At 37.3% G+C, this 13642-nt stretch overlaps 2 protein-coding genes and 1 pseudogene across 4 annotated transcripts in view; 1 reads left to right on the top strand and 2 right to left on the bottom strand.

The window, feature by feature from the left end:
- Nucleotides 1-13642, top strand: part of LRP6 (LDL receptor related protein 6) — a 175917-nt gene that overhangs the window by 41372 nt on the left and 120903 nt on the right. The gene's annotated exons all lie outside the window — the stretch shown is intronic.
- LOC113592969 (uncharacterized) overlaps nucleotides 1-13642 on the bottom strand; it is a 209131-nt gene that overhangs the window by 85347 nt on the left and 110142 nt on the right. The gene's annotated exons all lie outside the window — the stretch shown is intronic.
- LOC128311007 (bublin coiled-coil protein-like) lies at nucleotides 12512-12872 on the bottom strand (annotated as a pseudogene).

The following is a 13642-nucleotide window of genomic DNA, read 5'->3' as shown; positions in this document are numbered from 1 at the left end:
GCTTAGCATAATACCCTCTAGTTCCATCCGCGTAATTGCAAATGGCAAGATTTCATTCTTTTTGATTGCCAAGTAATACTCTATTGTGTATATATACCACATCTTCTTTATCCATTCATCCATCGATGGACATTTGGGCTCTTACCATACTTTGGCTATTGTTGATAGTGCTGCTATAAACATGGGGGTACATGTGCCTCTTTAAAATCGTACATGTGTATTATCCCTTGGATAAATACCTAGTAGTGCAATTGCTGGGTCATAGAGTAGTTCTTCTATTTTTAATTTTTTGAGGAACCTCCATACTGTTTTCCATAGTGGCTGCCCCAGTTTGCATTCCCACCAGCAGTGCAAAAGAGATCCTCTTTCTCCTCATCCTCGCCAACATCTGTTGTTGTTTGAGTTGTTAATGTTAGCCATTCTGACAGGAGTGAGGTGGTATCTCATTGTGGTTTTGATTTGTATTTCCCTGATGATGAGTGATGTTGAGCATTTTTTCTTGTGTCAGTTGGCCATCTGGATGTCTTCTTTGGAGAAGTGTCTATTCGTGTCTTTTGCGCATTTCTTCATTGGATTCTTTGTTTTCTGGGTGTTGAGTTTGATAAGTTCTTCATAGATTTTGGATACTAACCCTTTATCTGATATGTCATTTACAAATATCTTCTCCCATTCCATTGGTTGCCTTTTAGTTTTGCTGATTGTTTCTTTCACTGTGCAGAAACGTTTTATTTTGATGAGGTCCCAGTAGTTCATTTTTGCTTTTGTTTCCGTTGCCTCTGGAGACATGTTGAGTAAGAAGTTGCTGTGGCCAAGATCAAAGAGGTTTTTGCCTGCTTTCCCCTCGAGGATTTTGATGGCTTTTGTCTTTTGTTTAGGTCTTTTCATCCATTTTGAGTTTATTTTTGTGTATGGTTTAAGAGAGTGGTCCAGGTTCATTCTTTTGCATGTCGCTGTCCAGTTTTCCCAGCACCACTTGCTGAAGAGACTGTCTTTATTCCATTGGATATTCTTACCTGCTTTGTCAAAGATTAGTTGGCCATACATTTGTGGGTACAATTCTGGATTCTCTCTTCTGTTCCATTGATCTGAGTGTCTGTTTTTGTGCCAGTACCATACTGTCTTGATGATTACAGCTTTGTAATACAGCTTGAAGCCTGGGATTGTGATGCCTCCAACTTTGGTTTTCTTTTTCAAGATTGCTTTGGCTATTCGGGGTCTGGTTCCATATAAGTTTTAGGATTATTTGTTCTAGCTCTGTGAAGAATGTTGGTGTTAGTTTGATAGGGATTGCGATTAGGGACCAGTTTTTTTTTTTTTTTTTGAATGTTGTATTTATTTTTGAGACCAAGAGAGACAGAGCATGAGCAGGGGAGGAGCAGCAAGAGAGGGAGACAAAGAATCCTTAGCAGGCTCCAGGCTCTGAGCTATCAGCACAGAGCCTGACGCGGGCCTCAAACCCACAAACCATGAGATCATGTCCTGAACCGAAGTTGGATACTCAGCTGACTGAGCCACCCAGGCGAAGGCCCAGTTTTTTAGTGAGCCTGTGCTCCTGAGCAAGTTGGATACTCAACTGACTGAGCCACCCAGGCGAGGGCCCAGTTTTTTAGTGAGCCTGTGCTCCTGAGCTGTGAGCTTGACAAATGCTTCTTAGTTTTTTTCCTCATTAGGTGGGTCAGGGTGGCTACAGGATGCTGGAGTTGGGTAATTCCCTTCCCTTAGGTGGCTTAGGCTCTGATAAAACCCCAATAGTTTAGGCTCTGGTAAATTTGTGTCCCTCTAGGGCAGGCCTTGCTAAGAAGAATACAATGTGTTGATGTATTTTAAAATGGTTAGTTTATCCTTCCTCCTGCTGGGAGCATGAGGTGATTTTTCTTTGATCTTCGCTGTGAGGACCTGGTAGAGTTCCTGGAGGTAAAACTTTCCGAAGTGTGAGGGCCCCCTCATGACTGACTCCCTTTAGAATTTTTAACTTTCAGATTTGTCTAAGCTAAGGCTCTTACAAGTCAAATACAGTTTAGGTTTCCTACCCTACTACTGATTCTCCTGGAGGTTTCTGTTTATGGGTTTCTGCTCTTGTAAGTTGTGATATTCTGGATTTGCTTTTCTCCAGTTTTGAGGGCACCAATTTGCTATGTGACCCTGCCTCTCTGATGGATCTAAGAATTGTTGATTTTTCAGTTTGTTCAGGTTTTTGCTGGTCATTAGAATGGAGTGATGACTTCTGAGCTACTTTCACACTGGACTTAAGTTGGAAGTTAGAGCTTTGTTTTTTTTTTGCATTGAAAATATGAATACATGATGCATGGGAAAATAATAATATGATATTTATTAACCAAGAGGATCTTACACAGTATAGTCTGGAATTTTAGTTTTGATAGATGAGTTCTAGGAATATTCAGAGGTCTTTATCTGGTTTGGGGCAGGCTTTAGGGGCTAGAACCTATGTGCTGTTGTATCTTATTTATATTCTCAAATTCCCTGAATCATTGGTATTGGATTTAATAATATTGTTATTTATTAAAATAAACTTAATCTACAGTAAGCAGATACTGTTTAGACTAGACTGACTTTGTGTAAAAATCTTTACAGTGAGACTGAGATAAGCAAATCTGCCTCGTATCAGTTTGTATATGGGAGGACCAAAGTGGAAGTGAAATCAGCAAAATGAATTCATAACTGTCTTTATATGCTTTCATTAATTTATTAATGATAGAGGTGTGAGTAAAACTCTCAAAACTTGGTTGTAAAATAAGATGAAATCTGTTTTCTTATATACTGTAACAATTTTTCTTTTAAGCCTAATCATGAGCAGACAACTGTTAGTAATCTGAAAGCAAAGTTTTCTGAAATGAGTCTCCTCAGAGATTGTGGAAAGAGTGGTATGTGCATGGAGATAAGACTACAAACATGAAAACTCTGTATCCTGTTTAGTAGAATTGAAGATGACTTTGGAAATGTGTGTGTTTGCCTGTAGAATGAATGGTAAAATTGTAAGATGCTTTATGTTTATAAAAGATGAGAAGCATCATAAAAAAGCTCACTGTGCATTTGTCAAAACCCATAGAACTTTAACTGAGAAAGTGAACCTTAATGTATGCAAACTAAAAAAAATCATTTAGAAGGTTGGAAGACCTTAGGTAGATTGCAGATTGAGACAGAAGATTCTAATTCTGTTAGAAATTATGAAAGAATCTCACTGACAGAGTTGGGGAGGAAAGGTGCTGACTTAATTAAATTTGGAAATGCATGGAACCTGAAAGACTAAAGGCGAAAGGAACTGCACGTAAGCAGTGTACTCCAGTTGTCAGTGTTGCTTCCCGTAGCTGTGATTGCATGCTAGAATTAAGCAGTTAAGTAAAATAGATCGTACGAGGTAGGAACCAAGTTTCTTACTTGGGATGGGAAGGTACAAATAAACAAGGGGAAGGATGATCCTCGCGGTAGTGAATTAGAATCAAAGACCTCAGTATGAGCTCATGTGTAATTTAATACACAGTGTACATTTTAAGTCGGTTTAGTTCATTAACCTCAAAGCAATCAAACGTAAAAAATCTCAGCCCTGGAATTAATGAACAGTTTTTCATATTTAAGGTAGAACTAGTAGAAAAGTATATTATAGTTAATATTTTCAACATTGGCTTTCAAAAGCATTGTAGGATTTGTTAGACCTCACAGAAAGAATGTGGGAGAGTCCTAAATCCAAACCTGTGTATTAGCAATCATATTGTTGAATGACTTTGGATATGAGGGAGCTTTGTATTGATACAAACAAATACATAACCCATAATTGTAGAGTAATGATTGCATTTTCCACTATTTGTAATTTTATTTAAAGTACTGGTAAATATATGTGGTATGCTTCTTTCTTCTCTCTCTCTTTCTCTCTTTCCTTCATTCCCAGGAGGAAACACAGCAACAGAGTTTCAGTGTAGCTAATACTTGTACCTAATTTTCAGTTAAACAGTTTGTGGCAAGACTTGTAGAATGACCATTTTCAAGTCATTCTGAGGCTGAGATAAATGACTGTAGTATGCCATATAAAGTCTTGGGAAAATTCAAGTCCTGTTTTTTCTTTTGATGAAATGAAGGGCTTGAGTGAAATAATTAGGGAGATATTTCTTAGAAACCTTGGAGCATCTTTGTAATTTTTTATTATGCATGCTTATTACCACATTTTCTGGGAGAATGATTTAAAATATTTTATCTTAGTGTTGCATTGTATCAACTATAATTTTGAATTGGGAAAATACAGTTACAATATCACTGAGATTTAATTGATGCTTTATCTGAACTGATGTAGTTTTATACTAGAAATATTGCTTAGTGTTTTCTAGGGTTGTATATACTGCTTATGTTATTACATATTTACTGTGTATTTTCTGATATTCCAAAGACCCATCTCTATGGAAAGGTAATACTTTGGTTTTACTCTGTTACAATGCATGTTCTGATTTAGTACTTTTGGATGGAGCTTGAGATTTTCTGAGGCTGTTGCTACATGGTCTGTATTTTGAGTTGTAAGGCTTTAGAGCAAAGGGTGGTCCAAGTTTTCTAGAAACATTCAGAGTGTAAACATTTTAGTCTTTGTGGGCCACATACAGTCACTGTTGCATGTTCTTTTTTCTTTTTCTTTTTTTCTTTCTTTTTTTTTTTTTTTAACAACCTTTAAAAATGTAAAAACTATTCTTAGCTCATAGGGCCATACAAAAACAAAGCAATGGCTAGATTTGAAACCCTTGTCATAGTTTGCCATTTTTGCTTTAGAGAAAAAGGATGTATGCATTCAGTTGTTGATACAATCAAAAATTCTAGAATTGGTGTTTGTTTGTAGCTTTTCTGCATTTCAGATCATATGATTTTTCTCTGACATAATTAATGAAGTGAATTATGGTTCAGAAGCTGATGGTTCAGAAACTTGTTGCTTTCATTTTTTTGCTTATTGTAATTGAGGTATAATTTTACATAAAGTAAAATGTACCTTTTTTTTAGTATATGATATTGCAAATTTTGACAAATGTATACAATTCTGTGTTGTCAAAGATGAACAAAGCTGGACCCTAGTTAAAAGGGTAAGTTCAGATTTTAATCAGTAATATATTATTGCAGTGTGGAATAGAGTGCAGTGTAAATGGAATTCTACTTTGATTTGTACATGGGTAACTCAGTGTTTTAAAGGGAGAATGAAGGAGTAGGGAGGCGGTGAGCAGGGGTTCAGTAGAGTCAGGGGAGTGATAAATTACAAAAAAACTGGAAGGGGAAATTGGTCTGTGTGAAACCATCTGGGTTGGTTAACTGGCACTTATCCAAGGCTCCTGCCCTCCCACAGAGACTGGCAGACAGGGGCCCTATGTTCAGGTGTTGGCTGGAACAAACAGTAAATTCTTTTGGCAGCAGTGAGTTTTCTCAGGCAGGCACTTTATGAAGGACTAGGGTCATCTTAGGGATGCAGCCTTGAGCTATTAGAAGCTATGTTAGTATTCTGTTCAAGTCTTTGTAGGCCAAGGTTGAGGCCTAGCTGAGAAAGGACTCAATGGAACCTAGATAGAGGTTAGTCAGAGAATCTTTGTCGGTACCAGCACCACAATTGAGATATGGAAGTGTTCTACTACCCCCCAAAATTTCCTTGTGTGTTTTTGTACTTCTTGCCCCCCACTCTCAGCTCCTTGCAGTTACTGACTTGTTTTCTGTTCCTATAGTTTTGCCTATTCCAGAATGTCATATAAATGGAATCATGCAGTATGTAGCCTTTGAGATTGGCTTCTTTGAGTCTGAATAATGCATTTGAGGTTTATCTGTGTTGCTTTGTGTATCAGTAGTTTTTGTTGTTGTGGCTGAGTAAGATTGTATGGATGCTTTACAGTTTGTTTATCCACTAATTAGTTCAAGAATATTTGGGTTGTTTCTAGTTTTGGCAGTCACAAATAAAGCTGCTTTAACTATTCATATTATGTATGAGCCTAAGTTTTTATTTCTCTTTCATTACTCTTGGGTAAATACCTAGGAGTCAGATTGCTGTGTTCCGTGGTAACTATAATTAACTTTATAAGAAACTGAAAATTTGCCAAAGTGGCTGTGCCATTTTTCATTTCCACTAGCAGTGTATGAGAGTTCCAGTTGCTTTGCATCCTCACTAGTACTTGATATTGTCAGTTTCCTTTACGCCATTCTTACATGTATGCAGTGGTATCTTGTATGTGTATTTGTGTGTGTGTGTGTTTTAAACACTGTCAAATCAGCTTTATTATTCAGAGCCACTTTGCGGAATTCAAAGAATATGGCACTTTCATACGTTGTTTGCAAGCATCATTCTAGAGATATGGAAGGAAGGTTTTAAGTATAAATACAGTGGATTCTGAACCTTGCCATATGCTGCTTCTATTGGAGGGTGGTGTTTCCCAGTCTAGGGAGCACATGGCCCCCATTCTCAGGGCTGGTTAATCCCTGGGTAAAGTCACCAACCTAGGCTCTACCTGGGTTGGCATATAAGTCAGGGTATGGCTAGTAAAACATAAACTACTAGGCTTTTTAGACAGAATTAAAAAAAAATAACATTCCATTTATTTAAAAGTACAGTTCTTTCCAAAGCTTTTATTTATTTTTAATGTTTATTTGTTTATGTATTTATTTGTTTTGAGAGCCTAAGAGAGAGCCTGGGTGTGTATGTGTGTGAGTGGGGGAAGGGCAGAGAGATAGAGAGGAGAGAGAATCTTAAGTTTCTGACAAGCATAGAGCCTGATGAGGGACTTAATCCCGTGAACTGTGAGATCATGACCCAAGCTGAAACTGACTGAGCCACCCAGGCACCCTTCTAAAGCCTTTAAATTTAGCTGATAGATCTTATTTTTTTTAATTAAAGTATGGTTGACATAAAACATTATATTAGTTTCAAATGTACAGCATAGTGGTTCGATAATTACATATACATTATGAAATGCTCACTGTGATAAGTGTTGTTACCATCTGTCAACATAAAAAGTTATTACAGTATTATTGATTATATTCCTTATGCTGGACTTTTCATGCCTGTGACTTATTCATAACCGTAAGTTTATAACTCTTAATCCGAGTCACCTATTTTGCTTATCCCCCCTTCCCTAAAACCACTCTCACTTTTGACCCAGTTGCAGATTGAGGGTTGTCATGACTACCTGTAGGTTCAGTAATTCACTAGGACTTCCAGAATTCACTGAAAGTTGTTATATGCTGGTTATGGTTTATTTCAGTACAAGTAAAAATCAGCCAGGGAAAGAGGTGCACAGGACAGGGTCCAGGAGAGTTCCAAGTGCAGACCTTCAGTTGTCTTCTCCCAGTAGTGTTAGGTGTGTGGACAGCACTTACTTCTCCCAGCAATGTGTGCCAACATGTGGAGTGATGCCAAATAGGGAAGTCAGATGAGACTTGGTGTGTGTTTTATTAGGGTTTGGTCATGTAGACATGATGACTTCCTGCTTTGCTGACTATAGTCTCTAGCCCCCCCCAGAGGTTGGGCTTATACTGAGTGGCCCAAAGCCCCTACACATTGTTAGCCTAGATTATCTGAGGTGGCTTATGGCCTCAGATCAACAAAAAGGCACTCTTAGTAAAGACAATTCAAGGGTTTAGAGATTACCTTACACTGGCTGAGGGCAAAGGCCAGCCCTATGTAAGGAAAAGGTTAATCATCTACTGCAGTTATGTATTTAGAAGTATATTGGTTAATTTCCAAATTTTTAGGATTTTGTAGATATCTTTCCTTATATATTCTACTCTAATTTTCTTGTGACCAGAGAACATACCATGTATGATTTCAATTCTTTGTTGCATAGCCCATATTCTTGTGAATATTCTGTATGTACTTGAGAATACTGTTTATTCTGCTATTCTGGAATGTTTTCTTTTCCAGTACATTGGAATAATTTTTGTCTTAAGATTAGAATTATTTGGTCTTTGAAAATTTTAGAGAATTTACCAGTAGATGTATGGGCTATGTTCTCCCTCCCTTTTTCTCCCACCTGGGAAACATGAATTTACTCTCTTGATTTTATTAATAGTTGTAGCTTATTCAGGTTTCTAAAAACTTGTCTTGATGTAGTTTTGTAAACTCATGTTGTTCCTATACTTTTGGAAAATCTGTGGTACTTTTTTTATTTTATTTTTTTACTTTAGGGATTTCTTCTCCCTTTATTTTTCTTATACTTTTTTTGGATTAGCTCTTTACTTCTCATCCTTTTAGCTTTTATAATTTAAACATCCTTAGTACTATTTTTACCTGTACCTCAAAGTTTCATTATTTGCATCTAATATTTAGTAATAATGTAATAATCTAATAACGGAAATTTACAATTTCCATTGAGGTTTCTTTGAACTGTGTTTTTTTAGAAATGTGATTCTTAATTTCGAAACAGATACGGATTTTTCCTAGTTAATATTTCTAGGTTAATTAATTACAATTACTGTGTGGCATGTATGGTAGTCCTGTACTTAAGGTTTGCATTATGGTCCAGTGTGTGGTTGTATCTAGAAAATATTGGGGCGCCTGGGTCGCTCCCGTCATTTGAGCATCTGACTCTTGGTTTTGGCTCAGGTCATGATCTCACAGTTCTTGGGATCAAGCCTGTGTAGGGTTCTGCACTGACAGTGGGGAGCCAGTTCAGATTTCTCTATCCCTCTCTCTATGCCCCTCCCCCAAGCACACGTGCTCCCATTCTCTGTCTGTCCTCCTCTCTCAAATAAGTAAACTTAAAAAAAATTCCATGTGGGGTATGACTCTTGGTCTTGAGGTTGTGAGTTTGAGCTCTATGTTGGGCGTAGAGCTTACTTTAAAAATTTTTTTTAAAACCTTTAAAAAAAATAAAAATATTCTGTGTGTGCTTAAGAAGATTGTGTATTCTGTGTTTTTTGAATGCAGTGTTCTAGATGTGTCCATTCAATCAAATTTGTTCTGTTGAAATCTTCTGATTCCTGATTTTTAAGTCTCTGATTTATTGCTGAGAGAAGTGTGTTAAAAATATTTCGCTTGGTGATTAATTTGACAGTTTCTTTCTATAGATATGCCTATTTTGCTTTATGTGCATTGAGGCAGTGTTTTGAAATAGAGGTAAGATAAAGACTTTTCTTCCTAATGTACTTATACCATTATTTATTGACTTAGTTGCTGCTAATGCATTTTGCCCCAGACTTTTGTTAGGTATTGCTTGCCATATCCACTTTTCTCTGGTAAGTTTTTGCCTCATTTATATAGTGTTCCATGTTTTTACTTTTTGTGTGTTTATATTTTCTAGGTGTTTCTTTTTTAAGTAGCATATAGTTGCAGTTTTTGGGTTGATTTTAAATCCATTGTTAAAGTTTGTCTTCTACTGAAGCTTTTTAAAAAATTTTTTTTAAAAATGCTTTTATTTATTTTTGAGAGAGACAGAACACAAGTGTGGGGTCGGGGACAGAGAGAGAGGGAGACCACAGAATCCGAAGCAGGCTCCAGGCTTTGGGCTGTCAGCACAGAGCCTGATGTGGGACTCGAATTCATGAGCCGTGAGACCATGGCCTGAGCTGAAGTCTGACTGAGCCACCCAGGCACCCATCTACTGAAGCTTTTTAAAGTCCTTTTACAACTTGTGCTTATTGTGGTTGCTCATGTATTTGGATTCATATCTGACATTTTATTTTGAGTTTTCTATTTGTTCTGCCCATTTCTTTTCTTTCTTGTCTTTCATATTGATTATATTTTGTCATTCAGTTTTTTCCATCTGCAAATTTGCAGTCTTTTGAGAATTTTAAAAATTTTATTTTTTTGAGAATTCTTAAAATTCTAGGATTTTTTTGACATGTATACTTATGAAATCCTTAGTATACTTTATCTCTGCTTATTATCCTTTTGTCTTATATATGTCATTATCATGAGTTTAAGTTCTCCTGCATTGTTTCCAGCCCACAAGACCTTATTTTTAAAATTGAGGCAAAAAGAATAACATAATAATTATGGTATGCCTACTATATATACAAGCTAATCAATAGAATATTACCAGTACAGATTGCTGTCTATACTGGTTGCCTCCTTGCTTGCACCATACATCATACTTAATTCTTTAATTGTTTTTGGCGTTGTGAAGTAGTGTGAGACTCTAAAGAGAACCCCCCTCTCCACCATGAGTTTTAAAAATATACACTAGATTTTCAATTTGATAAATTTTGAGAGTTAGATTAGAAATTAATTCCTTGTCAGGTCCCATTTTCTTTTTGTCAGTTATTTCAATTTAAGGAAAAAGTTTATTCTGTAGCTTTCAAACGATTTTGTCCTTCTTCTTTTCTACCTGCTTTCCATCTCTGGTAGATTAATGAATGCCTATTGAAATGCCTACTGAGGGGCGCCTGGGTGGCTCAGTCGGTTAAGCGTCCGACTTCGGCTCAGGTCATGATCTATGGTCCATGAGTTCGAGCCCCGCGTCGGGCTCTGTGCTGACAGCCCAGAGCCTGGAGCCTGTTTCAGATTCTGTGTCTCCCCCTCTCTCTGACCCTCCCCCGTTCATGCTCTGTCTCTCTCTGTCTCAAAAATAAATAAAACATTAAAAAAAAAATGCCTACTGAAATGTACTCTTCGGTTTTTTAAGTAGTATTTATATAGAACTTAATAGCAAATTAATATCTTACCTGTTGCTTTATATTCTTTTGGTAAGTAAATTGGTGTGAAGTCATCCTATTTAAAATACATGTTTCTGATGTTTTAAAAAGTAAGTATTAAATGACTGTTTCTCTTTTGTTATTTTCTGTGGTTACCTTGAAGTTTTTTCTTTGACTTGTTTGATTCCAGGGTGAAGTTGGAAGTAACTAATTCTTGCTTTTTGGCCCTAGTTAGTATCCAGGTAGCTCTAAAATTAGCACCATTATCAGAAGACTGGAGATTTTCTAGCTACTATTTCATTCTGAGTTTTGGAGTCTCAGAAAAAAATGGAGTCTATAGTTTTGTCAAAGAATCTTAATGCTCCCCCCTTTCCCCCCCACAAACAGTAGGTCTACTGTGGGTGTCTGATTAAGATTGCAGACTTTTCTCTGTTGATTTATGTGGATTTGAAAAAGAGTAAAAAGTGATGGCTTTTTATTTTCAGGAGTGTTTAAACATTTGGAAGTATACCAGTTTTCCCAGGTGAAATCTCAGCATTATTAATTGGTTTCGAGTAATGCAGTTTTCTTAAAAGCATGATGGCTTCTCCTATTTGACTGGACTACTTGAAGGACAAAACAAAAAATTTATGATTATTTTAAAAAACATTAGTTTTGTGGGGCACCAGAGTGGTTCAGTCAGTTTAGTGTCTGATTCCTGATTTTGGTTCAGGTTGTGTCCCAGGTTGTGTTATGGGATTGAGCCATGTGTTGGGCTCTGAGCTGAGCATGGAGCCTAGTTGGGACTGTGTACCTCTCTCCCTTTGCCCCTCTCTCTCGCATATGCTCGCTGTTTGTCTGTCTCTCTCTAAAATAAAAACAACAACAACAACAACAAGAAAGCATTAGTTTTGTGATCTTTTTCACACTTTATTAAGAATAGCTAATGGTTGATGTAAGTCACCCAGTGTCAAAGTAATACAGTGTCAAAGTGACTGCACTATTTATATTGTGTATATTTTTATGAAAATTCGTAGGTAAGTTAACATAATGCCTCTTTTACCACTTTGGCAGAATTTTCTAAACTGAGAATACAAGCATTTAAAGGATATTTAATTATATTCATTTGTTCATATCTTATAAGTAAAATGAGACTCTGGTGTGTATAATATATTGAGTGAAGAAGCAAACTAAAACATCACTGAGGGTTACCACTAAATATTTATATATGTAAAGAATTGGATACTAAAAGCTTGAATTTGTAATAGAAGTTTGACAGTCTATTTTTATCTTCACAGATCTTTGGATATTTATACTCAGTAAAATTTAAGCAGTAATTGTGAAATCTAAAAATTCTACTTCTCAAGTTATAAAACTTTTGAGGAAAATATGGAAGACTGTTGTGTGGGAAGTAATTTATTTGGTGCTTTGCTTCCTAATATGATCTTCCATAGCTTTAAGAGCTAATTATTAACTAATATTTAGGGCCAACTGGCTAGTGAGTTAAATACATTAACACCACTGTAAAAGAACAGAGTGCTAAGGACAAACAGATGCTTCAGAAAGTCGGATTCTTCTTCACTAGTTTTGAGCCCTAAGTGAATTAGAATTCCTTGAGGATCTTTTATTTTTATTTATTTTTTGCTGGAGAGTATTTAATGTGGATGCTCAAGGCCTGGGCAGAGTGGGGAGTGCTCTGGAATTAGGCAGACAGGCAAGGTGGGTGGTTTGCAAGTCCACACCTGACCCCAGAAGAGGATGCTGGGTGGTGGGGGCTGGCTCATGCATGCCAAGGGGAGTACCAGAAGGATGGCCCAGGCAGGCAGACTCACCAGGGGACTCGCAGGCCAGCCCATGAGAAGGTATCTAACCCAGGTGGTGAGTGCCCAGGCCAGAACATAACCCAGGGTTGTAGCTGGTTGGTGGCTCCCAGAGCCTAGGAACTGGCATTGTTAGGGACCTTCCTCAGCTGCTGCTGGAATGCAAGGCATATCTGCTGGGTGGACTCAAGCAGCTTCTGGAGGCAGGCATGGAGGGGGTCACTTTTCTCCTCCTAAGTGGTCCAGACAGGAGTTGATCTGGTCCATCATGGAGTTGATGGCAGCATGTTCTGCTTCCCAGAAGCCATCATCCTTGCCTTTTGTGCCTGCCTCCATCGGCCTGCCCAGGTCCCTGTTGGGGCCTGACATTGTGCTATGATGGAATGCTGTGTTGGGTGAAAGGTCAAGGTGGTTTTAGACAATATTGATGCTTGGGTCCCAACCCAGACCAATTTAATCAGAATCTCTGATGGAAGAGCCGAAGTTATTGATATTTTTAAGAGTTTCTTTTTTTCTTTTCCTGATATTTTTAAGAGTTTCTGAAGTAAGTCATTCCCAAATGCTGCTGGGATTGAAAATTTATGCTTTTGGTATTTCATCTTGGTGGTGGTGATGGTGGCATCGTCATCATCATTAGTGTGTGTGTATATGTGTGGAGGAGAGAGCACAGTCTAAGAAACACTATGTTAAAGAAAACTTGTATTAGTCTGTTCAGGCTTCTATAACAAAATACCATTACTGGTGACTTAAAAACAGCAGAAATTTATTTCTCTCAGTTCTGGAGGTTGGAAGATCCAAGATCAAGGTGCTGGCAGATTTGGTGTCTGCTGAGGGCCTGCTTTCTAGATGGCTGTTTTTCACTGAAACCTCACAAAGTAGAAGAGACAGGGGAGCTTTCTTGGGCCTTATTAGTAAGGGCAGTAATCCTATTTATGAGGGCTCTACCCTAGTGACTATTTACCCCCAGAAGCCCTACCTCCTAATACCATCACAGTGAGAGTCGAGATTGCAACATACGAGTTTTAAGGGGGATGGACTTTCATACCATAGCATAATTGCTATATTTACAATTCTAGTTTCTGAATATTCAAGGACTGATGATTGGGTTTTGAAGTTACGAAAGTGAATAAATCAGACAGTTTAGCTGAGTTTTCTTCCTTTAACAGTTCATTGTTTCATTGTTTATGGTGACATAAATATCAAGTTTTATTTATATATTAAAAAAAATTTTTTTAACGTTTATTTTT

This window comes from Acinonyx jubatus, chromosome B4 (assembly GCF_027475565.1).
Source record: "Acinonyx jubatus isolate Ajub_Pintada_27869175 chromosome B4, VMU_Ajub_asm_v1.0, whole genome shotgun sequence".
In the NCBI taxonomy this organism is placed as follows: domain Eukaryota; kingdom Metazoa; phylum Chordata; class Mammalia; order Carnivora; family Felidae; genus Acinonyx; species Acinonyx jubatus.
This window is presented reverse-complemented; position numbering and strand designations above follow the sequence as displayed.